At 34.3% G+C, this 25,167-nt stretch overlaps 1 long non-coding RNA gene across 6 annotated transcripts in view; it reads right to left on the bottom strand.

Annotated features, from left to right (window-relative positions):
* Positions 1-25,167, bottom strand: part of LOC105063771 (uncharacterized) — an 864,622-nt gene that overhangs the window by 311,809 nt on the left and 527,646 nt on the right. The gene's annotated exons all lie outside the window — the stretch shown is intronic.

Genomic DNA, 25,167 nt, shown 5'->3' on the forward strand with positions numbered 1-25,167 from the left:
TTTAGTAAGATGAATAATAGTTATTAGGTCATTAAAAATAAAGTGATACTATTTTACAATTAAAAAAAAATCTAAGACTCAAAAATAAAAACCTATGTTCAATCATTTGGTGGAGGCAATAGAATATTATCCCAGAGGTAAGAATAAAGCAGCAAATCTTTCATAAGAAAAAAAAAAATTACTAATTCAGTTGTGATGGCTTTTACACCTAGAATATTAGAAAGAGGGCCATTCCCACAATTTTTCTTTTTCACTAATAGTTCACTGTTTTTTATGTAGGTATTTCTTAAACTTCTTATGTGCTTTTAAGAAATCTGAATTGTAAACACCAACAACTTACATTGTTTCAAGACTTTTTATATTGGAAATCTAATCCAAATTTTAGAAATTACAGTGATAGATACTGCAATATTTTAGCATCTTGATAGAACATTGAAAAATGATGCAATTGTTTACTCTCAGGGTATTTCAGATGTGGAAACTCCTCTTTATTGAAGGCCTACTCTGTGCCAGGTGTGCTGCAAGGATTTTTAATAAAATATCTTATATAATCCTTTGCAAAACAGTTGAGACAGATGTTAGTCTACTCAAATTACAGATCTTACTTCTGATTTAGGCATGTTACACAGCTTGCCAGAAATCACAGAGTAAGGCAAAGACAAGTTGAGACTCATGAGTGTGGGACCCCAAACCTAGTATCTCTTCACTCCATCAAACTGCCTCCCACAGATACGGAGGCTAAACCATTCTTTGCCCTTCAAGCACCTGGCACTTTGTTGATGCCCAAGTTTTCCAAACCATACGCCAGACTTGGCCTGGACTTTAGAAAAGACTACTTTCTTCTCTCTGATGACTTATCAAAATTCTCACCATTTTCAGATAGCACTGGCAAAAGATTAAACTAAACTACATAGAAATATGAATGACTAAATGATCAGCTTTCAGAGTTTACCTTCTGGTAAAGTATAAAATGGAATTTGCATGGAGATATTAAGTGTGTGTGTATAAAAGATCATTTCTTGTAAACTCATGCACACACACACACACACTCAGAGATGCTTTTCTTCTCCATCTTTTACATAGCCTTGTGTAAGAAACAATTTGCCAATGAGATTTGAGGGATAGATGTCCTTGATACCCAAGCATTGATCTATCAAAGGGTCCCAAATCAATCCTTTGGGCTAAGCCACTAGCCCTTGTTAAAACTATGGCTACATTTACAATGGAAGAGAAAATGGAGAACAAGAATAACCTGTTATTATACTGCTGGATTTTGATTCCCAGTTGAGCAGCACCAAGCAAGAGATTTAGATAGAAGTTTTGGGAAAATTTATTATTACAAATGCACCTGTTCAATGATGTCACCCACATCCTGAAAAGTGCATCTTTAAGAAATATGAGCTAAGTGCCTACTTTCAAAACATTGGTGAAAAATAATGGCTAAAACTGCTACAAAGGATGAACACTAAAGGATAAGATGATATTTTATATATGATTTTGTATAAAAAATTAAAGGGAAAATTGAGAACTAACACTCCATAGAGCTTAATATGACACCCTTAATAAAAGTAGAAAGGGAAATGACATCTAGAGGAAATAGTAAAGGGAGTGAAACAGAACAAATACTAAAATAAATTCTGGAAAATACGTCACAGTACCAAGAACTTGAAAATGTTTAAGAATTTAAGTGTGAAAAAATTGGGGATATTGCCTTAATCGTTTATGAACATACAAAAGAGAGAGAGAAAAAAATTCCCTCTGCAGTGTGGCCTAGAACTAGTGGGTTAGAAAAAGTAACATTTTAAAAGTGACATCCTTGCCACTGTCCCTGACCCAGTAGCACAAATGTGTTATCAGTTTTATCAGAAATTCTATCGAATTTTAAGCAAATTATATTTTGCAAAACAGTAAAAGTATCTTTGCCTTAAAAATGTTATTTCTTTATACACTCCAATACATTGTTTATACCCAGTGCAGCCACTGTTTAAGAAAGACAGTGGCTGGTAAGGCAGCATCACCTGTATATTTCCACAGACACCATTCTCACTGAATAATTTTCTTGAACGTGAGGGACCCCAGAGCTATCTGATCCAGCTCAGTGCAGCTCTCCAATCCAACTCCCATATCTTCCTCATATCTCCACTTTTACTCCCCCATCGTCTCAGTTTTTCACTCCAATTCCTGTCATCATCTCTGGTACCTTCAGCCTACATGATCAACTCTTCCAACAATTGAAACTGGTAATTCTTCTCCTAATCCCATTGTATCTCCAGTCATGAAAACTTGAGCAAACTCCTAAGAACCATCACACCCAGGGTCTGGAAATGGCTTCACATGAAATAATAAGTTCCAAAATCCCACTCTCTGATTACAACTCTGCATCCTTTTTACCTTCCCTCTGCATCATTTCTGCTACACCCGGGCTTCCACTCACTAAGGTTTCTGATTCTACACTCCCATTCTTTTTTCCCAGTACATTAGCTTCCTCTTGAGGTCATTACTCTCCATCACTGGCCTCAAGATGTTTCAATTCAACCATTCCCACCCCTCCACTCCAGACCCCGCACCCAAGGAATTCAACCCAACACTCACTGTTTCCAGACCTGCATGGCTCGTGGGGTAGATTGCCTTTACAAACGTATTCCCTAACTTCGGCCTGGCCCAGGCAGCTGTGGCCATCCTTTACCAGTCAGTAGTCAGCTCTTTCTTATCCTTCAGTGTACTCATTCAAAGCACTATTATCCTCAAAAAACGTTCCCTAGTGCTTTACCAGTATTTGTTCAATCAACAGCTCTTTGCAAAACAAAACAAACTAAAAAAGCCCTGATTTGCAGCATTTTCTGATCTTCAAGCTTCAAATATTTCCACCATGGCCCATTTTAAGGTATCAGTGACATCATTAAAAGCAGAGTGGGAAGAAATGTAGTATACTTTTTATGGTATTTCCACCAGATAAACTATTGTACCTGTTCTCAGATAGTCAAGAGCACAGAAAATAGGAAGTGATGAATATTGAGTATTTATTACCTTTGTTTTACTGTAATTGTAAATTTACGTAATTTATATTATAATAATGGCCATATTTAACAGTGGCACACAGAATTCCTGAAAACTTAGCAATTAGCTCTTGTTAGCCTACGGTAGCCAGCGCCAGCACGTCACTGTTTCTCCCGCTGCAAACTTTCATTTCCCTTTGCCAATGATCCTGCTTCATACTTTACTGAGAAAACAGACTGTACATAATTTCCTTAATTTCTTGCCCCCGTATCTACAAATGACTTTTCAGTTTTACTCACTCTGACCTCATTTCCAGCTGTGTCAGAAATGTCCTTTATTCTGTTCAAGATGGATTCTTTTACCTTAGTAATAATTTCCTCCCCACTAACCCCAGAACTATGTGTCCTTGGCACTCCCTCTGTCTCCTGTATTTCCAAATACTCTCTCTCCTTACTCCATCTATATAAACATATTCAAGGTCCCCCATCAGTGAAATTAAAAACATCTCTTGACCTCTGACTCTGTGTCTACCTCTAGCCATCTGTATTTATTTATACCTGCATATCATTTTTATCTGAGATACCCTAGGAAGAACAGTCTTTAATAGCAGTTTCTATATCCTTATTCCTTACTTTTTTGAAATTTTACAACATTACTATAAAGAAAAATCATAAATCTCCTCCAAAATGTCAAACTTCAATGGTTTTTTCCAGTTCCCATATTGTTCTTAAAAAAATCTTTCAGCATTTGACCCTGTTGTACAATCCCTTTTAAATGGTCTCCCCGATTACTGTTTGGCTTTTGACAATCTGCAAACCTGTGAGAAAATGGGCAGGGCATCCTCCATAAGCATCCCTGTGAGGACCACCTGATCAACCTAGTCTCTGTGCAGCTGGAAGGATGCTGACAAGGAACACAAAATATTTGTTGCAGTTGCAGCAAAGGCTGGGAGAGCCTTAGCCTTTCCAGACAGAGGGAGCAGAGAAGCTCTTTCCTGTTACCTTGAGAGGGATGTTCACTTGGCAAAACAAGTGGTTCCTATGTCTATCTGTCCTCACTTTTGGGATTGCTGCTGCTTGCTGTATCCTAGAAGTTGGATCTGAAACACAGTATCTGGACAGAAAAAATAACACATCTAAGGAGACCCACAAGAAGGGGGAAGATATGCAGAGCACTCAACACAGGTGACTCTTGTTGGAACAGAATCGAGGTGGAGGCAAAAACACAGCTTGAATGAAAAATATCACTCAAGTAGATTCAAACTTAATATTCATACACACACACACACACACACACACACTTTGGCCAAAGCATGTTTCCAAAACATTGGTGATCTGGAATCAGCTTTGTAGCTAGTTTTCTTTCTATCTCCAACCCAGGAGATATCTCGGAAGGAACAAGGATGGTGATGGATTCTGAAGCCTATTAAGAAAACTGTGAGAAACCCTGGGGGAGATAAAAGGTGGTTAGGTTCTAGCATCAGAGAAAATCAGTAACTTCAAATAAGAGAGAACCACATAGCAAAGGCTCACATGAATGCTAAACACCAGAAAGATAACATTAAATAGTGCCCAAAACTAGAGAATAGGAAAGTATAAAGTACTGGTGGGATGGAAAATGCTGATCTAGAGAGCAATCTAGCAGTCTTTAATTAAATCAAGTATTTACCAAGTGACTCCTCAGTTCTGCTTCTGAGTAGATCAGGGGCACAGGATACAGTAGTTTGTGTGCTGTGCAGTTTCAGGGGTTATCTTTCATATGCAAATGCACATCACATACGAATATACCTGAGTTTTATAGATGTACACAGTTCAAACGAATGTTAAGTTGTTAAATTTATAACTATTTAAAAGATAGAATTGAATGTGTGAAAACATCTTAATATAAATACATATCATTAATTGAAATAGTTGTTACTTGCATTCCTAATAAATGGCTAAAATACTAGGAATTTTTTTGTCTAACCTATGTTGTCAAAAAGAAAGTTATCTATTATAGTTAGAAATTTTTTAAAATGTTTGGAGGCAAAAAAGATATATTGTACATAAAATCATATCCTTTCTTTTTTCTTGAATTATTTTGTTTTGACCTATCAATGAGATTTTTCCCCCTGACCTCTCATAATTCAATATCTGAAATCCAGAAAAATAGCTGTTTCCATCTGTTCCACTCAGAGTGATCAATATTTAGTTAAGTTCATGCATAATAATGAATATATATCTCCAAGAACGGGCTTGGTCAAATTTTGGTATATAATTTTGTCTAGGATCAGGACCTTGACAGAAGGGTATCTGCATTTTCATTTTAGTTTACAAGGGATGTAGGAATGCTGACTATCTACTTTTTTCCTCATATTATTGCTTTGTAAAGGGAGGCATTCTGCCACAGTGAAATAGACATGTGTTTCAGAAAATTCTCCCTTTAGGCTCAAACATGGGCTAACTTCAATAAATGGAAGTGGCATAGTTTACAGAATTGGTTTCTCACTAAGTACTTGAGTTGAATCAGCTTTTTAGATGCCTCAGATTTTTAAGGGAAGTAAAAGAAAAAGCTTTCCTCTGGCATCAAGAAAACACTCTACCAAAGATAATTGTCCCATTTAATTTGCATTCAAATGCACACCAAACTGAAAAATAGCAATATTCAGAAGGCCAACACGACGGAAGACTTCCTATCAAGTAATAAAGTGATAGGTGAACGAGAGGGAGGAAGAAGGGCTGGGAGGAACGATTGAGTGGAGTAGATAGAATGGCTGCAAATTCCCAAGTTGAAGTTATCAACCTTTCTTCCTGCCTTACTACCAGCTCCTCTTCTGCCAGGGAAATGAAAAAAATTCCAGACAGCTTAAGAAATCAGCCGACAAACCGCATTATTGATGGCGTCAGGTGGTAGATCAATGCCAGAGGAAAATCAATGGTAAAAATATTTTTCAGTGGTGCATACAGATGAAGAGCCACAGCAGCATTTCTTGATGGAAACCACAAAAGTCTGCAGCCAGCCCCTCGAGAGTCACTGCCTCACAGGAGGCAAGGGCTTGCCTGGTGCTCTAGGGACACGAATTTATTCCACATGACTTCCTGTGTTGGACAATGTGTAACTATTTGCTATGAAAAGGAAACAAAATAAAGTGTGGAGATTCCTCTGTAAGTCAAATGTAATTTCTCATGGAGTATTCTGTTTTGTGGATATTTACTACATATATGGCTGCTTAATAAATTTAAAGATTAGAAAGTTTATTGAAGAGCATGTCAGTTTTACATTTGAAGAGAAAATAATTATGAAGATAATTTTCTCACACAAAAAGAAGAAGTTCTAGAAAATTCCATGTCAAAGGATGCTTATTTAAGAATGAGAGAAGTAACGACAGTGCAATTTTAAAGAATCAGCCCAATTTGTAGTCTCTGATACCAAAATGCCCTTAAACTGCGTGACAATTTTCTTTCCAAATCATAGACCACGTCTAATCAGAGGACTCTTGCCCCAAAGCTTGTGGATCCTGCAAAGAGGTTACCAGACTCAGATCACTCCTGGGTGACATGGGAGTTGGTGTAAGGGCATCACCAGAGTCAGGTTTACTCTGTGGTTACTGAAACATAACTTTAGGTCCTAATTTATATAGGTGTCTTTCAAGGCTCTGAGAGGAGCTCTAAAACTCTTGTATACATTCCTACTTTCCCCAAATTGTATGAGTTTTCAGCAGTCGAAAATATGTGGATTTGCCTTTGGGTGTTACTCAGTTGAAGTCCACAGATGTGAATGTGTTCCTTAGTAAATAAATGAGTACCTATTGTTCTGCCAGGACTGCATCCTCATCAGGAGAGAAAAACTATCCTCTTGAGCTAGGATATATGACTTTCACCAAGGAGAGGGAATGCAGAATCTCATTTCAATGTAAAAATAGTACAGAATTACTAAGAAGCCTTCATTTACCTTCTCAGAGGAAATAAAGTACAGTCTACTAAGTATTACTGCCGTAAGTAGTTTGTAAACCATAACTTCTCTCTCTCTTTTGTGTGTGTGTGTGTGTGTGAGCGCGTCATGCTTAGCCTGTTTTCATACACTGATTTACAGTAAAACACCGGAAGTTGTCTTTAAGGCTGTGAAGAGCCAAGAAGCCTACGTCCTTCCCAGAGACAGTCTTGGATGAACATGACTAGAAAAGGCAGTGGTAGAAACTTAAAGAAGGAAAGGAGACTGATGAAGTCCAGGAGTCCACCTAGGGAGGTAGAAGCAAGGGCAGAGCAGCTGAAAAACCTTTGAAGCAGCACGTCCTTTCTCACACTCAGGTCGCCTCCTCAGGGAATCTCTCTACCCTAAAATATTTCCAGAATATATTCTCTTGCTTTCTATTCTACCATTGCCATGCTGATCCAAGCTATTATTCCCTCTTGCCTGATTACTGCAGCAGTCTGCTAATATCATTTTTAATTCTACCCTTCATTCCCACCTCCCCTGCTTATTTTCTGCATAGCAGTCCGAGTGATCCTTTTAAAACAGAAGTGCCAGATCAGTGCCGCTCTCTGCTCAGACTAAAATCTAATCCAAAAAATGGCCCATAAAGTCTTCTGTGATCTTCATATTCAATCTCACTCCTCTATCATTTTTCTGTCGTAGTTAATTTGTTTCTCCCCTGATTACTCTGTTCCAGCAATACTGGCCTCCGTGCTGCTCCTTGACCATAGCAGGCACACTTCTACCTCAGGGCCTTCCCAGTTGCTATTCTCTCCAGATAGCCACATGGGTCATTTCCTTCCTCAGGCCTGGCTCACATGTTACATTTTAACCAACACCCTCTTTGGCCATCATATCTAAAATCCCCTTCCACATTGCTAGTTCTCTTCCTTGATTTATTTTTCACATTGCATTTATTATCATCTCTGACTGTGGATTTAATTTTACTTTATTTTTGCTCATTGTCTTCCACTCCACACCAAGTTGTGAGGTCTATGAAGACAAGGCTTTTATCTTTTGGTTACTGCTCAATTCCCAGTACCTAGAATGGGATGGGAACATAGTAACTGTTCAATAAACACTTGTTGAAGGAATGGATAAGTTAATGAATGACTGAGCAATAGAACAATACATGTGGGACTCAACTCATTTCCTACCATTTTCAGTATAAGCTTAAAGTATTTTGCAAGACATTAAAAGCCCTTCATAATGTGTCCTTAGCTGGTTTTTCCACATTCATTGCTTACCATTCCCCCTCTATGCTCTGCCAACCAGTCAGGAAAAACTGTCTATCCATTATTTCCTTAACACACCAGACACTTTCATGCCTCATTCTCTTGTTCATGCTGTGCCTTCTTTCTGGAAAGTCTCCTTTTATCTTCTCTTTATGCTTCCCCTAGCTAAGCCCTGCACATCTCTAGAGACCTAATTCCAATGCCTTTTCCCTCTGTGAAGTCATCTGTGACTCTTCTAGACAGAATTAATTAATCCCCACACAGTGCTCCCAGAGTAGATTTTACTTCTCTCTTTTAAAACAATCAAATTATATCACAGTTATTTATAACCCCAGCATGGAGTACAGTGTCTGACACATAATAAATATTTGCTGAATAAATCAATATGTAAGAGTTCCATCTTTCGAGGCCCAAAACATCAGGTTAATCCATAGAATTTCACCACTGATTTCTTACCAACCTGGCTATAACCATATTGTTGCTGTGGTTGTTGATAATTAATATCCCTTAAATGCTTCCTACATACCTTACACTATTTCAAACACTTTAAAAATGTGACTTTATATCATCCTCACAAGTGCTTGCTTTATAAGTCCTCGTCTTATCTGACATTAGAGTTGAGGAAACTGAGTCATGAGATGGTTAATAAAGGTCTGCTTCCTAAAAATGTGTTCTTGGCTGCAAAACTGAAGATTAATGATTTATTCAGAAAGCCTGTGCAGACTAAGACACTATCCAAATAAACAACTTCTTTCACTTTCTGAGTGTTGTGAGTACAACACATCTTCACAAGGCACATAAAGCTCATTGGATTAAAGAATATTAGAGTAAACAGTGACCCATTGAAAATATTTTATGCTAATCCAAAATGAGTATAAATTCAGGAAGATTTATGAAATTAACCAAATGAAATAGTATATATTTTAATAAATGATAAAAGAATGGAAAAAGTGTTATCCTCTGAGTAGAAACTTTTATACAAAAAATTCCCCTTCCTATGAAAAAAAAAGAATTAGCTCCAAAGGAAAAAAAAATGACAATTTTTATCACTGTTCCTATTCAAGCTTCTTACTAGCCATCACCACCTTAATAGCCATTATTGATCTCAAATAATCTTTGAAAGAGGAGGGTTAAAAAAATCCAAAGCAAAACCAGTATCATAAAAAGGGTGATGTATTTATGCAGGACTACTATATTAAGGGAGTTGTAGAATGAAAAGGGGAAATTATCACTTACAGTTTAATAGTTCAAAAACAGTGCTAGATTTATATCTCATTTTAAGGGGCTAGATTTTAAAAAGTTAGCTGGGAATTCCAATCTCTTGTCCAGCATGTAATGTGAAAGTCATCATAAGCAAATATCTGACCCAAACGAAAAGTCAACAATCTTTTTTAGACATGTCAGAGAAGTGAGGTCACAAAGCAAACTGCTATCCCTGGAAATGGGAGAGAAACCATACAAGCAGTAAGAGTAGAGTAAAATATTCAAAGTGTTGAGAGAAAAAAGAAACCCACCAACCGAGAATAATGTATCCTGAGAAATTATCCTTCAAAAGTGAAGGAGGGGTGGAGGGTGGGAAGGGATAGACTGGGATTTCAAAATTGTAGAACAGATAAACAAGATTACACTGTATAGCACAGGGAAATATACACAAAATGTTATGATAACTCACAGAGAAAAAAATGTGACAATGAGTGTGTATATGTCCATGAATGACTGAAAAATTGTGCTGAACACTGGAATTTGACACAACATTGTAAAATGATTATAAATCAATAAAAAATGTTAAAAAAAAAAGTGAAGGAGAAATAATAACTTTCTCAAGCAAACAAAAATTGAGGGAATTTATTGCCAGTAGACTTGCCTTGCAAGAAACGTAAAAAGAAGTTCTTTAGAGAGAAAGAAAATGATACAGATCAGAAATTCAGATCTGCATGAAGAAAGGAGAAACATTTAAAGAAAGAATAAGTGAAAATCAAACAAAAAATTTATTTCTCAAGTTCTTAATTGATCTAACAAATAACAGTTTGTTCAAAATAATAATAGCAACAATTAAGTATCCATATATATGTATGTGTGTAAAAGATATATATTTTTATATATTTATACATATATTCCATATATATATATATACATACACACACACACACATATATATATATATATATATATATATATACACACACACACACATATATATGCTTATTTAAAGTGAAATGAATGATAGCAATGAATCAAAAGACAGGAGGAGAAATTAGAAATACTTTGTTATTCTAAGGAGCTCACACTACCCTTGAAGTGACATAGTGCCATTTGAAAGTGGACTTGGATTAATTGTAAACATATGCTGCAAATTCTAGGTTTAAAAAAGTTTAAAAAGAAGTACAACTGATTCGCTAAAAAGGAGAAAAAGTAAAATCATATAAAATTAAAACCACAAAAGGCAGAAAAAGAGTGAAAGACCAAAAAAAAAAAAAAAGAGCAAAGAACAAGAGCAACAAATAAAAAACACTGAAACTGTAGTAAACATTAATCAACTTATATCAGGAACAATTTTAGAGGCGAGTGGTCTAAACACACCAATTAAAAGACAAAAATTTTCAGAGTGGGTCAAAAAATTAGATCCAATTATTATGTAGTCTATAAGAAACTCACTTTAAATACAGAGACACATACGGCTTAAAAGTAAATAAACTGAGAAAGCAACACTAATTTTAACACTAATTAAAAGGAAGAGTGTAGTTGAATTAATTTTAGACAGAGCAGATTTCAGAGGAAGGAAAGTTATCAGGGATAAAGACGGGCATTAAAACAAACATAGAAACCAAACTATTGTTACCAAAGGGGAAAGGGTGGGGAGAGATAAATTAGGGGTTGGGGATTAACAGACACACATTACTATATATAAAAAATAGATAAAAAGCAAGGACCTACTGTATAGCGCAGGAAACTATATTCAATTTCTTTTAATAACGTATCATGGAAAAGAATCTGAAAAAAATATATATGTATGTATATGTATAAATGAATCATTTTGCTGTACACCTGAAACTAACATTGTAAATCAACTTCAAGAAGAAATTTTTTAAAAAGGAAAAAAATGATAAAAGGATTAATAGTATATATAAGAAGACATAACAATCCTCAACATGTATGCACCTAAAAACAGAGCATCAAAATATGTGAGGCAAAATATTTTGAACTAAATAAACATGAAAATACAACCTATCAAAATTTGCAGAATGCAGTGAAAATAGTGCTTAGAGGGAAATTCATAGCACTGAGTGCTATTAGAGGTTAGAAAAGAAGAAAGGTCTAAAACCAATAATCTAAGATTCTAATTTAGAAACTAGGAAAAGAAGAGCAATTAATTCCAAAAAAGCAGAGCAAAATAATAATAATTAGAACAGAAATCAATAAAATTGAAAACAAAAAAAAAATCAACGAGTAAATCAACAAAACCAAAAAGTAGTTATTTGAAAAGATCAGTAAATTTAAAAAGCCTCCAGTTAGTTTGTCTAGGAAAAACTAGAGAAGGCAGAAATTCTAGTATCAGAAAGAAAAGGGAACATCGCTACTGATCCTATGCACATTATAAGGATAATAAAGAAACATTTTGGACAACTCTATGTCCCCAGATAACCTAGATGAAATGGATCAATTCCTTGTAAAACACAATCTCCTAAAACTCACACAAGAAGAAATAACAATGGGAATAGGTTTATATTAATTAAAGAAATTGAATCAATAATTAATATCTTCTCAAAACAGAAACAAGAAGCCCAGATGGGTTCACTGATAAATTCTACAAACACCTAAGAAAGAAATTATTCCAATTCTCTACAATCTCTTCCAGAAGATAGAAATAGAAGGAATAGTTCCCAACTCATTCTGAGATCAGCAGTGCTCTACTACCAGAACTAGAGAATGATATTACAAGGCAACTACAGATCAATATCACCCATGAACACAGATGTAAATCTCTCATAAAATATTAGAAAATGGAATCCATATGTATAAAAATAATTACATACCATAATCAAGTTGGATTTATCCCAGGTACGCAAGCCTGGGTCAACATTTGAAAATCAAATAGTGCAATCCACTACATCAACATGCTAAAGAAGAAAAATTCACACTAATCATATCAATAGATACAAAAAAAGCATTTGAGAAAGTGCAGCATGCATTCACGATAAAAACTCTTAGCAAACTAGGTATAGAGAGCTTCCTCAATTTGAGAAAGAACATCTATGAGAAACCTACAGCTAACAAAATAATTATTGGTGAGAAGCTCAACTCTTTCCCACTAAGATCAGGAACAAGTAAGGGTGTTCCCTCTTACCGCTCCTTTCAGCATTGTACTAGAAGACCTCATTAATGCAGTGAGTCAAGAAAATAAAATAAAAGGAATACAGATAGGGAAGACCAAAATAAAACTGAGTTTCTTCACAGGTGACATAATTATCTATGTAGACTATTAGGGTAAATTAAAAAACAAAAACAAAGACAAAAAACCTCCTGAAACTAAAAAGTGATTATAATAAGGTTGGAGGATATAAGGCTAATATACAAAAGTCATTTGATTTCCGATAAACCAGCAATGAACAAGTGGGATTTGAAATTGAAAACACAATACTATTTACATTAGCAACCCCCCCAAATACAATATTTAGGTATAAATCTATGAGACTTATATATAGAAAACCATGAAACTCATGAAAGAAGCCAGAATGAATAAATTAATGAAGCAGCATTCAATGTTCATAAAGACTCAATATTAGCAAGATGTCACATCTTTCCAACTTGATCCACAGATTCAAAACAATCCAGTCACAATCCCAGCAAATATTTGGTGGATATTAACAAATTGATTCTAAAATTTTATGAAGAGGCAAAAACCCAGAATAGCCAACACAATGCTGAAGGAAAAGAACAAAGTCAGGAGACTGACATTACCCAACTTCAAGACTTACTTTAAACCATTTACTTTATCACAATTATCAAGACAGTGTCACACAGTTGAAGGAATAGACAAATAGATTAATGGCACTGCATAGAGAGCCAGAAAAGGGCCCTCTTAAATATAGTCAACTTTATAAAGAAGCAAAGGCAGTGCAATTATGTAAAGATAGTCTTTTCAACAATGGTGCTGGGACAACTAGAAATCCACTGCAAAAAATGAATCTAGACATAGATATTACACCTTTTACAAAAATTAACTCAACTTGCATCATAGATCTAAATGTAAGATGCAAAACTATAAAACTCCTACATAGGAGAAAACCTAAATGACCTCAGCTTTGTGATGACTTTTTAGATACAACATCAAAGGAATGATTTATGAAAGAAGGTCTTGATAAGCTGTACTTCATTAAAATTAAAATTTCTACTTCGTAATAGACACTGTCAAGGGAATGAGAATTGCAAAAAGGTATTTGTTAAAGACACATCTGACAAAGGACTGTTATGCAAAATATACAAAGGACTCTCAAAACTCAACCATAAGAAAACAAACAACTCAAAAAATGGGCCAAAGACCTGAACAGATACCTCACCAAAGAAGATATACAGATGGCAAATACATATATGAAAAGATAGTCCACATCACATGTATTTAACAAACAACGATGATCTACTACCATACACTATTTAGAATGGCCCAATGCAAAATATTAACAGGACCAAATACTAGTAAGGATGCAGACCAACAGGAACTCTCATTCACTGCTGATGGAAATACAAAATAGCACAGCCACTGTGGAAAATATTTTAGAAATTTCCTACAAACTAAATATACTCTTAACATATGATCCAGCAATTTTGTTCCTTGGTATTTACTTAAAGGAAAACTTACGTTCATCCAAAACCCTTCATGTGGATGTTTATAGTAGCTTTTTTCATAGTTGCCCAAACTCTGAGGCAATCAAGATATTCTTCAGTAAGTGAATATGTAAATAAACTGTGGTACATCCAGACAATGAACTATTATTCAGTGCCAAAAATACATAAGCTATCAGGCCATGAAAAGATACGGAGTAAACCTGAACACCATATGACATTCTGGAAAAGCTAAAACTCTGGAGACAGTAAAAGGATTAGTAGTTTCCGGGGGTTAGAGGTCAGGGAGGGATGAATAGGTAGAGCAGGGAGGATTTTTAGGGCAGTGAAGTTATTCTGTGTGACTCTACAATGGTGGATATAAGCTATTACACATTTTTCAAAACCCATGGAAACATACAAGATCAAGAGTGAACTCTAATGTAAACTATGGACTTGGGTGATAATAATGTATCAGTGCAAGTCCATTGATTATAACAAATGTGTCAGTCTAGTGGAAGATTTTGACAGTGAGGTGGGCTGTGCAAATGATAGGGGACATAGTATATAAAAATCTCTGTACCTTCCACCCAATTTTTCTCTGAAACTTTAAGTGCTTTAGAAAATAAAGTCTGTTTTTTATTTTAAAGTTAGCTCTTCAGCCCCAATTTTTATCTATAAAATTCACAGTTTTTACTTTTCAGACAAATAGCTGTTTTAAAAACAATCAAAAGAGATGGTTAAACTTTTTAAAGGCTGTCTTCCTATATCCATTAATTCATATTTTTATTAAATGTCTGTTTAGGATTAAATCTCTTTTGCAGTAACTGTATTTAAGTGTCGCCCTCTCTGAACCAGAACTCACTCTGTCTCCCTCTTTGTTCTGAGTCTGACAAAAGACATTTAAATAAACCAGAGTGTATAGAGTATATTTCTGAAAGTAAGGAGAAGCCTTTGCTTCTCTTTAATCTCTGCTAAAGTGGTTTAAAAAAATTAGTTATAGGATGAAGGAAAAACTTGTCTATCTTTCAAATTCTCAACTGTTGAAATGATAATATTTCAGATCCCTCTTAGCAGCACAAAATGGCTGAGTGGCACCTCTCTGGGATGTATGGATTTTGGATTATGTCATAAAAGATGACTTTTTCTTGATTGAGGTGAAAGGTGGAACTAACCTAGGAGATGAACTCAAGGGTAATTCTATAGATAAACACTTTCAGAGTAGAACTGTAAATGTAATTTTCTGATGAAAACCTAGGGTTTTTTTTTTTTTTTTTTTTAAGCCTTCCAATCAAAAGTCATCTGAAAACTTCTGGAAAATGAATCTGGAAGATTGAGAAGAATTTCAGGAGATTTGAGAGGACCATGGGTATTGGAAAAGATTTAGAATTCTTCTCCAATAGATTTTCCCCAGCCTGTCTTTACCAATCTGGCTTACACAGTGCCCCAGGGAAATATTTCCAATCTGTAAGAATGAACAGGAAGCTACTGTTTAGCACAACTCAGGTCAAAGTACAGAAATAAACCCAAAATTCTGTTTATATTCCTTTGCAGTAGAATTTGGATTCACACATTCTGCTTTAGGAAAAATTCTGCTACTACTATGATTTAAAATATCTACTGTGAGACAGATTATGTTTGTAGTAAATGATATTTGATTTATAATTGTTGTAAATATCACCTCCCCAACCACCTCTATCACCACTAGCACCCAATTTTTTAAAAGTTAAGGTCAAGACTCATTTGTGAAGGGAGTCCACAGTGGCACACAATGTAAAAGTTGTAATTCTCCAATTGTTTCTATATTCATAGTTCATTTCTTCCATAAAACACAAGTTCACTATAAAAATAAGAATGAGAAGTCTCTTTGAAACTAATTACTCATTTTAAATACACACACAAACACACATACATACACCCAATACAGTAAAACAACATCAAAATCAGTGTTTCATTTCAGTGCCTTTCTAGAGACCTAAGGAATCCAATTCATGGATTTTGAAGAAATCTGCACTCTCAGATTGGAGAGGAATTTAAGCAAGAGTACAAGAATTATAATGGATTAAACCATGAGAACAAATACACATCTAGAAGAGTTTTTTTTGACTCTCAAGATCCAACTAGGACATCCCTAGTGATCCTGAAGGCAATTGATCAGAACACAAAATATCAAGTTAGCTCTGGACATGCATGTTGGCTGAATGTAACATAATGTCTTGATTTCAACAACGTATAACTATCCTTTTTTTCCCTCCATGTTGATAATTTGCCCACTTATACCTGGTTTATTTTTGTTTACATTTACCAGAAGAGGTACCATTAGAGTGAGTAGTCTTTTAGAAAGTCTTATTATCTCTTATTATATCACAGCAAACTCATTAACATTTCCAATTTAATTATGATCTGAAATGATTTTTATGACTTGTGTTCTATGGCTGGTATTTCTCTTTGCTGCTACTGATTTCCACAACTACTAAATGTGCCAATTAAAGTGGTGAGAGGATGTATAAGGAATCATATAAACGAAACATCAAAGTGTAAAAAATTATGCCCTTAATAAGTAAATACTTTAGGAAAAGATGCAATATACAGTTTGATTAAAAAAAAAAACAACTTTCCCAAGAAAACACATTTCAATATTATTTTTGTTTACTTTAAGTTGTCAGTCATTAAAATTTATTAATGGTTACAAAATCATTTACCAGTCCAACCAGACTTCTAAGATTTTCACTGGAAAAAAGAAAAATTACCATCTGCAAGCTCCTAAGATAGGCAAATCTCATTTGCAAAGCAACATGAGAAATGTTTATTTGGTGAGATTGATTAAAAGCATTATTAAATATTCATCAACTCTTCCATTTCATTCCTTTCTCTTCTATTATTCTGCTAGCAACACTGATAGACAAGGTCCTACAGTATAACACTTACATAATCTAATGCAATCAGAAGTATACCTAACTTTATAATCGTTAAGAAAGTTATTCAAAAAGCTAGAACGGAGACTAATAGCTTGAAATTCTTTTTTCATTCTTTATAGATAAGGTACTACAACAGAAACGAATCATATTTTATGATAGAGCATTTTCCCTTTGTTTAAACAGGAAATATTTATCAGCTCAAATATCAAGTTTGGGATTATTTTATATTTTTTTATTTTTTTTTCTATCAACTTTACAGTAGACACTGAGATCATAAAGGTGTGACTAAGGAATTACATCTTCAGTTCCCCTCCAACAAGGTGACCACTTGCAAGAACTCCAGTTCTCAGAAACAGTGACTCATTCCATGTTCAAACACATTAAAGGTCATCTAAGTAATGCCAGGAAAGGATGTGGCTCCCTGCCAAGACTTCTCTTCCAGTTTATGAGTGGAAACAGTGTTCATGTTTCAAATGAGTACATGCAATTTTATTTACTAACTTTAGAGTTTGGGCCAGCCATAGGATTGCTATCAAAAATAAAGTATTCTGAACTAGTTCAGCAGCACCTGCAACATCGAGACACTGAGATTTGCGGTAGTCACAGCACAGAAGTTAGATGGGCATTTGGTCTGACATCAGGCTAGAAGCAAAAAAATTATTATATTATGCAATAATCATATTCTAATGCTTATTGTAACATTTCCTGAAGTGAATGACAAGAGCAGAATATCATTAACAAGGTTCTACAATTTAACACAGCAACACTCTTGAAAAGAAAAGAACATTGGCTTTTGTCATAATTCCATTAAATACACCCAATTTGAATGACTGATGAATGGCACTTTACTACTTTCCTGTCTTTAAATGGTAGCAGCATGGTGGGATTGAACTTTTGAACTTGTGTCCACATGCATATTTTACTGAAGAGTCCTGTTTCACATTTTAAATGGGTGCCTGCAATAGTGCTGTGGGGGAGATAGAACTTCTGTTGATTATTTCAAATAAAAGCACATCCTTGTTGACAGCTGAATTCACCACCTGGGAATGTGGTATTTGAGTTACAGAAAGGCTGATAAGTAGGCAAAAGAAGTATGAACAATAGAGGGGTGGTTGTCAGTCCGACGATCACAGATGTGACTTAAACTATCTTATAGCTTGAGTATTCCTTGTCCTTCTTTTATCATGGCCTTCCTACATTTATTTTGTTGCCAATTTCCTATTTTTCCTAGCAAAATTACACTGGATGTTGAAATTCACTATGGATCTGCAAAGAAAGTAAAGTCATTGACCCTTTGGATTCTGCTATGAATGAAATCATTGGTCTAAATGCCTCTCTTCATTTCATTTTCCATACATCATCGACTTCCTTGCCCTTTTCTTCCTTGAACATATTTTTTAGGAAAATCCTAATTCTTAAGTCTATTTCTATACCTGCAACCATGTTGAATGTAGCTAGAGAAAAGCACCACAGCCACATAGACTATGTGTTTAAATTCATGACAGTGGACATTAAGGACTCCCATACTGGTGCAATTCTACAACAATTATCCAATCAGTAGTCCACTTTCCCAGATAACTATTCTGTAACTTCTCTTCCCAAACTTCCAATGCCTCCTCCCCCATTTCTCCTCTCAGGCAAAGACTGTTTTCTGTTTCATTGAGAAAATAAAAGCAGTGAGAAAGTAACTTCCTTGAGCTCCCACTACAGTATCTACCCAGCCACCATAACTTGTACTCATATATTTGTCTCCCTTCCTGTTACAACTGATGGACTCCTTGAGTTTCTAAGGCCATCACCTTCCACTTGTGCATTAGATCTCAGAAATTCTTGTCTGCCTGGGCACATTCCTCCAGTAATTTCCCCCTTCGATCTATTTCATCAGTTTTTATTTTTTCCCTTCAGTCATACAAACATGTTACTTATTCTTACATTAAAAAAAAAAATAAACTGTTTTTAGTCCTATATTCCTCTCTGATTCCTTTCTCCAATTCATGGAAAAATTCTCAAAAGTAATGTCTATAATCCTTCTTCAATTTCTCTTCTCCCATTTTTCTCTGAAGCCCATTCCAGGCAGGCTTTTCCCCAACCACTAAACAAACATGGTCTTGTAGGTCATGGGTGATGCCCACAATGCCAAATCTAGTGGTCAATTTTCAATCCTCCATTTCTTTAGCCATCAGCAGCGTTTAACCCAGTGAATCGCTCCCTCATTTTCAGCAAGTCTTTACACTTGCCTTTCTTCCCACTCAATGAGGCCTCCTTCCCAGGCCATTTGGCTGGATCCCCTTCTTCTCCCCAGCATCTTGATGTTGGAGTGTTTCAGGGCTCAGTCCTTTGTTCTTGCCTGTAGCCACACTCATTTTCTTGGAAGTCTCATTTGGTCTCTTTCAAAATCTCAGCCAGACTTTAACTACCATCTATTTGAAAAAGACTGTCATATTTTATCTTCAGTTCAGTCATCTTTCATGAACTCCAGACTCTTATGTCCCATTGTTTATACAGCATCTCTTCTTGGATGTCTGTTTGGCATCTCAAATTTAGAATGCCCTAAATGTCTCCTGATGCGTCCCTTCAAATCTAATTCTACTCACAACCTTCCAATGTCAGCTTATGATAACGCCATCCTTCTCATTGCTCAAGCCAGGTACTGGAAGCCATTTTTAATTCCTCTCTTTCGCATACCAAATTTAATTATCAGAGAAGTCTGATTTTTCTCTCCCACACCAGCCTCATAACTGATCTCCTTCTCTCCTTGTGCCCTTACAGCCCCCTTCCAACACAGCACTCAAAGTGATACTTTAAATACTGATGTTAAATCTATCACTCCTCTGTTTAATCTCTAATAATTTTACATTTATTCCCTGGTCAGAGCCAATAGCCTACAAAGTCTTATGTGATCTTGTCACTGTCCTTTTGTGAGTATCACTGAGTCTCAGCCCCACTGGTCACCATGCTGCTCCTTGTATGGTAGTCATAATTCAGCCTTTAAGCCTTGGCTCTGTGGTTCCAGCTGCCTGCAGTGATCAACCACTCATTAATTAGATGACTTCTCTCACCAGTTTCAGGTGCTTGCTCAAATAAGCCCTACCCTGACCACCTTATTAAAGTTCATAACCTGCTTCCCACTTTATGCTCCCACTCCATGGCCCTGCTTCACTTATGCTTTTGTTTCACACTATTTTTCACTTAACTTTTGTTCATTACATTCTTACTATTATTAGTATGTTAGAATATAATCTTCACAAATGAAATCATCCTTTGTCTATTTTGTTTGTATTATTACTGTTTCGTAGTAGATCCTTGATGAATGAACACATAATGAAAAATAGTTTCCAAATAAAATTCAAAGAAATAAAAGGAAGGAACTGGAGACAGAAAAAGACTAAAAATTTGTAAAATATTTTTCAAAAACTTCAGAAAGGAATGTAAAGGAAAATTAGAAAAAGTAAAAAGAGAGGGTAGAAATTGAACTTGAAAAATAACTGAGGGAGTGTTTAAAAGAATCAGGTGGTTTAGAATTTAATGTAGTAACTTTAAAATTGGGTAACCTGATTTCAGAGTTGAAATATTTTTTTGAAAAAAATTTTTATATTTATATATTAATATAGAAAATTAGTATACATTGATATAAGATATCAATGTATGATAATTAATATATATACATTGATACAAAATATTAATAATCATTAGTATGTTAATAAATGTTAACATACATAAAAGACACATTAATATATTACATCTAGTATATATACAAAACTGCCCTGTATTTTTCTCCATTAATGTTGTTGCTGATATCAAATGACTTGCAAGATCACCTACTTCATTTTAATCATCTTATAAAATATACATCAAAGTTCCCATTTCCCCACTTCCTGGAAAATGACACTTTCTAAGGGTCAAATTCTGTTTTCCTAACCACAATATACACAAATACAGCTGCTTCTGTTGATTAGTTTGATTTCTTTTTTGCAAGGAAAAAGAGTTCTTTCATTTCTGACTACAGACTGATCAGTCTAGTGAGATAGTGTTAAAAACTTGGAAACCATGATTAATAATTTGTGGTTGGGATTGCCTAAGGCCCTAATGTGTTTCCTGCAAAGTACTTAGAATTACCCTACTCCTACCTGTCTCAGATGCCTTTCTATAATCTCTGTCTCCACTTACCATTCAATTTACTGGCATTTATGCTTCCCAACTCCCTCTCCTCCCTGCCAAGTAGATGAGTTAGTTGGTTGTATTACAGACTAGTAAATATTTAAGTTAATCAATAGGACTATTGGTCTCCTGATAACTCAGACTAAACTTTTTTAGAGTCATTCATGGCCTTTATCTTTCTCTTGAGATTTTTCCATGATTAAATTTATTTCAAATCAAGTTGCATTGTTTTTTGTTTGTTTGTTTGTTTGAATATGTCTTATACCCGTCATTATCTTTCTATTTCTTCTACTAAAATTATTATTCCTCTGGTTCAAGTCATCTTGCCTCATATCTGAACTTTGAACATAATATTCTAAATAAGTACATCCTTGATCTTACGTTCTTCCTTCTCTAAACCACAACCAAATTGTTCTTACCACATGACCACAGTCATCAAGTCATAAATTATATTATAACTTTAATGCTTCTACATGGCATTATATATCAACCTCAGATTCTCCAGACTAGCAAAAATACTTTTCATAGTCAGAGTTCTCTTTCTATCAAACATATATGCATAATTTTATATATAGCATACATATTATATTATCCTTCATAGAAATGTACTATATACTTTTCACACATATATGTATTATTGTAATGTACAATATTATATATATTTTTAATCATATATATATATATATACACATACATATATATATTATTATACATGTGAGTGTATGTGTGTATTTGAGAGACTGCATTGTGTAACAAATGCATTGTATACCAAATTGCGTACCAAATACATTATGACCACTTGGATTTATCCCAGAGGTGCAAGAGTGGTTCAACATTCAAAATTTAGTGAATACAACTCAATGTCAATCAATGTCAATAGACTAAAAAAGAAAATAACATTAGAATAATCTCAGAAAGTAATTTAAAAAATTCAACATATATGATTTTAAAAAAACTTCTAGCACATTATAAATAGAAGAGAATTTCCTCAATCTGATAAAAGGCTTCTATTAAAAACTTATTGCTAACCTGTTACAAATTGTATTTATTAAAGATTGAATGCTTTCCCCAAAGATCAGGATAAGATGATGATGTCCATTTATATCACTCCTGTTCAAAACTGTACTGGAAATCCTAGCCAATGCAATAAAGAAAAAAGCAGTAAAATACATTTAAATTCAAAAGGAAGACACAAACTTTTTTTTAATTCATAGACACCATGATCCTTCACATAGATAATCATATAGAATATAGAAAAGAGTAACTAGAACTAATAAATGCTTATCAAAGCCTTAGTTTATGAGATCAATTTTTAAAAATCAATTGAATTTCTATGTAGTAGCAATGGACAATTGAAAATTGAGATAAATAACACAATTTAACATAGTATCAGAAAACATTACATATTTAGGGCTAGATCTACAAAAATATATGGAAGATTGAATGCTCAAAATTTCTCTCTTGGAGAGAAATTTAAAAGACATAAAAAGATTTTCAAGGATTGGAAGACAATATTAAGATGTCAATTTCAAAGCTGTACACCAGAAAGTGACACAGCATTGTAGACTGACTATAACTTAATAAAATTTTTTTAAAAAGATGTCAACTTTGCCCAAAGTTATGTAGTTTTGATGTGATTTTGAATAAAATCTCTACCAGTTCTTTGTAAAAACTGACAAGTTGGTTCTAAAATGTTTATGAAAAAGCAAAGGATGTAGAAAAGTAAAAACAATTACTGAAGGGGATGTTGGAGAATAAACTTTACCTAAATTTAAGACTTACTCTAAAGCTAAACAGTACTCAAGACAGTGTGGTATTGGGATGAGGACAGACCTATAGATCAATGGAACCAAAGAGTGTCCAAAAATAAAACCATTATGTAATAAGCAACATTTAAAATGGCTTGTGAAGATTTCTTTTCCTGATATTTTTTAAGAAATCTCTTCCCCATAGTATATAAGCTATACTTATTGCTTCACTTCAAGTTAATGGAATATAACAGAAGCGATGAGATACTACTTCCAAGATAGGTTGTAAACAAGACTGTAGCTTCCATCCTATGTGCTCTCTTGTGAGTTGATCTTTCACTCTGGAGAAAGAAAACTGTCTCTATGGAAAGACTCACCTGGCAAAGAGCTGGTAACTCTGACCAATATCAAGTGAAAATCTAAGGTGTGCTAATAACCATGTGGTTGAGTTTAGAAGTAGATCTTCCCTTGCTTGAGTCTTTACTAAGCCTTGGCCAACATTTTGATTGCAGCCTGCGAGAAATCTGAGGCAGATTCCTTACCAAATCTACTCCTGGATCCCAGACATGCAGAAAATGTGAGATAATTTTTTATTGTTTGCAGCCACTAAGTTTTTTGATATGATGTTACACAACAATAGATAATTAATACAGCATTGATAGTTAATTGATATTTGACAAAGGGGTCAAGATATTTTAATAGAGGACATACGATTTTTTTTCTGTAAATCATGATAGGACAATTGCACAGCTGGCCAAAAAAAAAAAAAAAAAAATGGACCTAGACCCTACCTCACACTATATGAAACAAAACTAAAAATGTATCATAGACCTAAAAGTAAAGCCTAAAAGTCTAAAACATCGATTTTAGAAGAAAATGTACCAAATACAATCATCATTGCAACTTTGGGTTACACAATTATTTCTTAAATAGGATGTAAAAAACAAACTTAAAAACTGGACAAATTAGACCTTATTAAAGTTAATCAGTTTGTTCTTTGAAAAACACTTTAAAAAGTAAGACACAGACTGGGAAAAAATACTAGCAAAACACTTTTTTTTGCTATTATTGATTAATAGCAATAATAAAGGGCCTATAGCCAGAAAAACTCCTCAAGCTCAAAAATAAGTAAACCAAAAATCTAATATTTAAGAAGAGTGAAAGATTTGAAGAGACATTTCTGTTCAGAGGTACAGATGGTTAATTGGTGTATAGACAGCTCTCCCCCATCATCACTATACATAAAATGGGTAAACGGACAACTTGGTAATATCAAGGGCTGACAAGGATGAGGAGCAACTGCAACTTCATACATTGCTGATGAAAATGCAAATTATATAGTCTCCTAGAAACCACTGCTAACTATAAAATCCATCAAGGCCTCTCCTAATTACTTATTCAAGTAAATGTGAAAACATATGTACACACAAAGACCTCTACATGAATGTTTATACTTTTTTATGATTACCAACACCTGGAAATAATCTAAATGTCCTTTGCCTTGTGAGTGGGTTAAAAAAATTGTGGCTCATCTTTATGACAGAATACTTTTCAACAATAAAAAAGAATGAACTGCTGGTACATGCAGAACAAGGATGAATTTCAAAATGATTATGCTAAATGAAACATGGGGTTGATGATCACCTACAGAGGACAATAGTTTTGCTTTTTCTGTGGTAATAAAGTTTTCTATAACTTAATTGTGGTGATGGTTATGCAACCACTTATGTTTATTCAAACTCATCAAACTATATACTTTAAAATGATGGGTCTTACTGTACGTAGAGCAACATAATAAACTTGACATAAAGAAGAAACTAAGAGATTAAAATAAGTAGATTTAGGTAAATAATAAAATGACAAATTGTGAAAATAAGACAACAGGAAAATATCAAATCTAGATGTTTCATTTAAATATATTTCAAATAAATTTAAAGATAATAGACTGAGAAAAAATCTGTAGCATATTAAATAAAATTAATTAATTCTTCAATGTATGAAGAATCTCTACAAATCATTAAGAACATGAAAACTCAATAGAAAAGAAAAATGACCAGATGGTAATAATAATGGTCAAAACATATTAAAAAATTCAAATAACAAAAATGCTTCCAAGGAATACTATAATCAGTAATCAGGGAAATGAAAATAAATATAAAATTTTTTCTTACTCATGTTGTTGGCAAAAATTAGTAATTGATAAGACCCAGTGCATGTGAGGGAAAAGTCTTTTTTTAAGGGAAAAATCATGGTCATCCTATTCATCGGAGTATGCATTGGTTGGTTTTCTTAGCAGGCAATTTGGCTGTATGAGTATCAAAATTGTAAGCATATATATTT

This window comes from Camelus bactrianus, chromosome 8 (genome assembly GCF_048773025.1).
Source record: "Camelus bactrianus isolate YW-2024 breed Bactrian camel chromosome 8, ASM4877302v1, whole genome shotgun sequence".
Classification (NCBI taxonomy): domain Eukaryota; kingdom Metazoa; phylum Chordata; class Mammalia; order Artiodactyla; family Camelidae; genus Camelus; species Camelus bactrianus.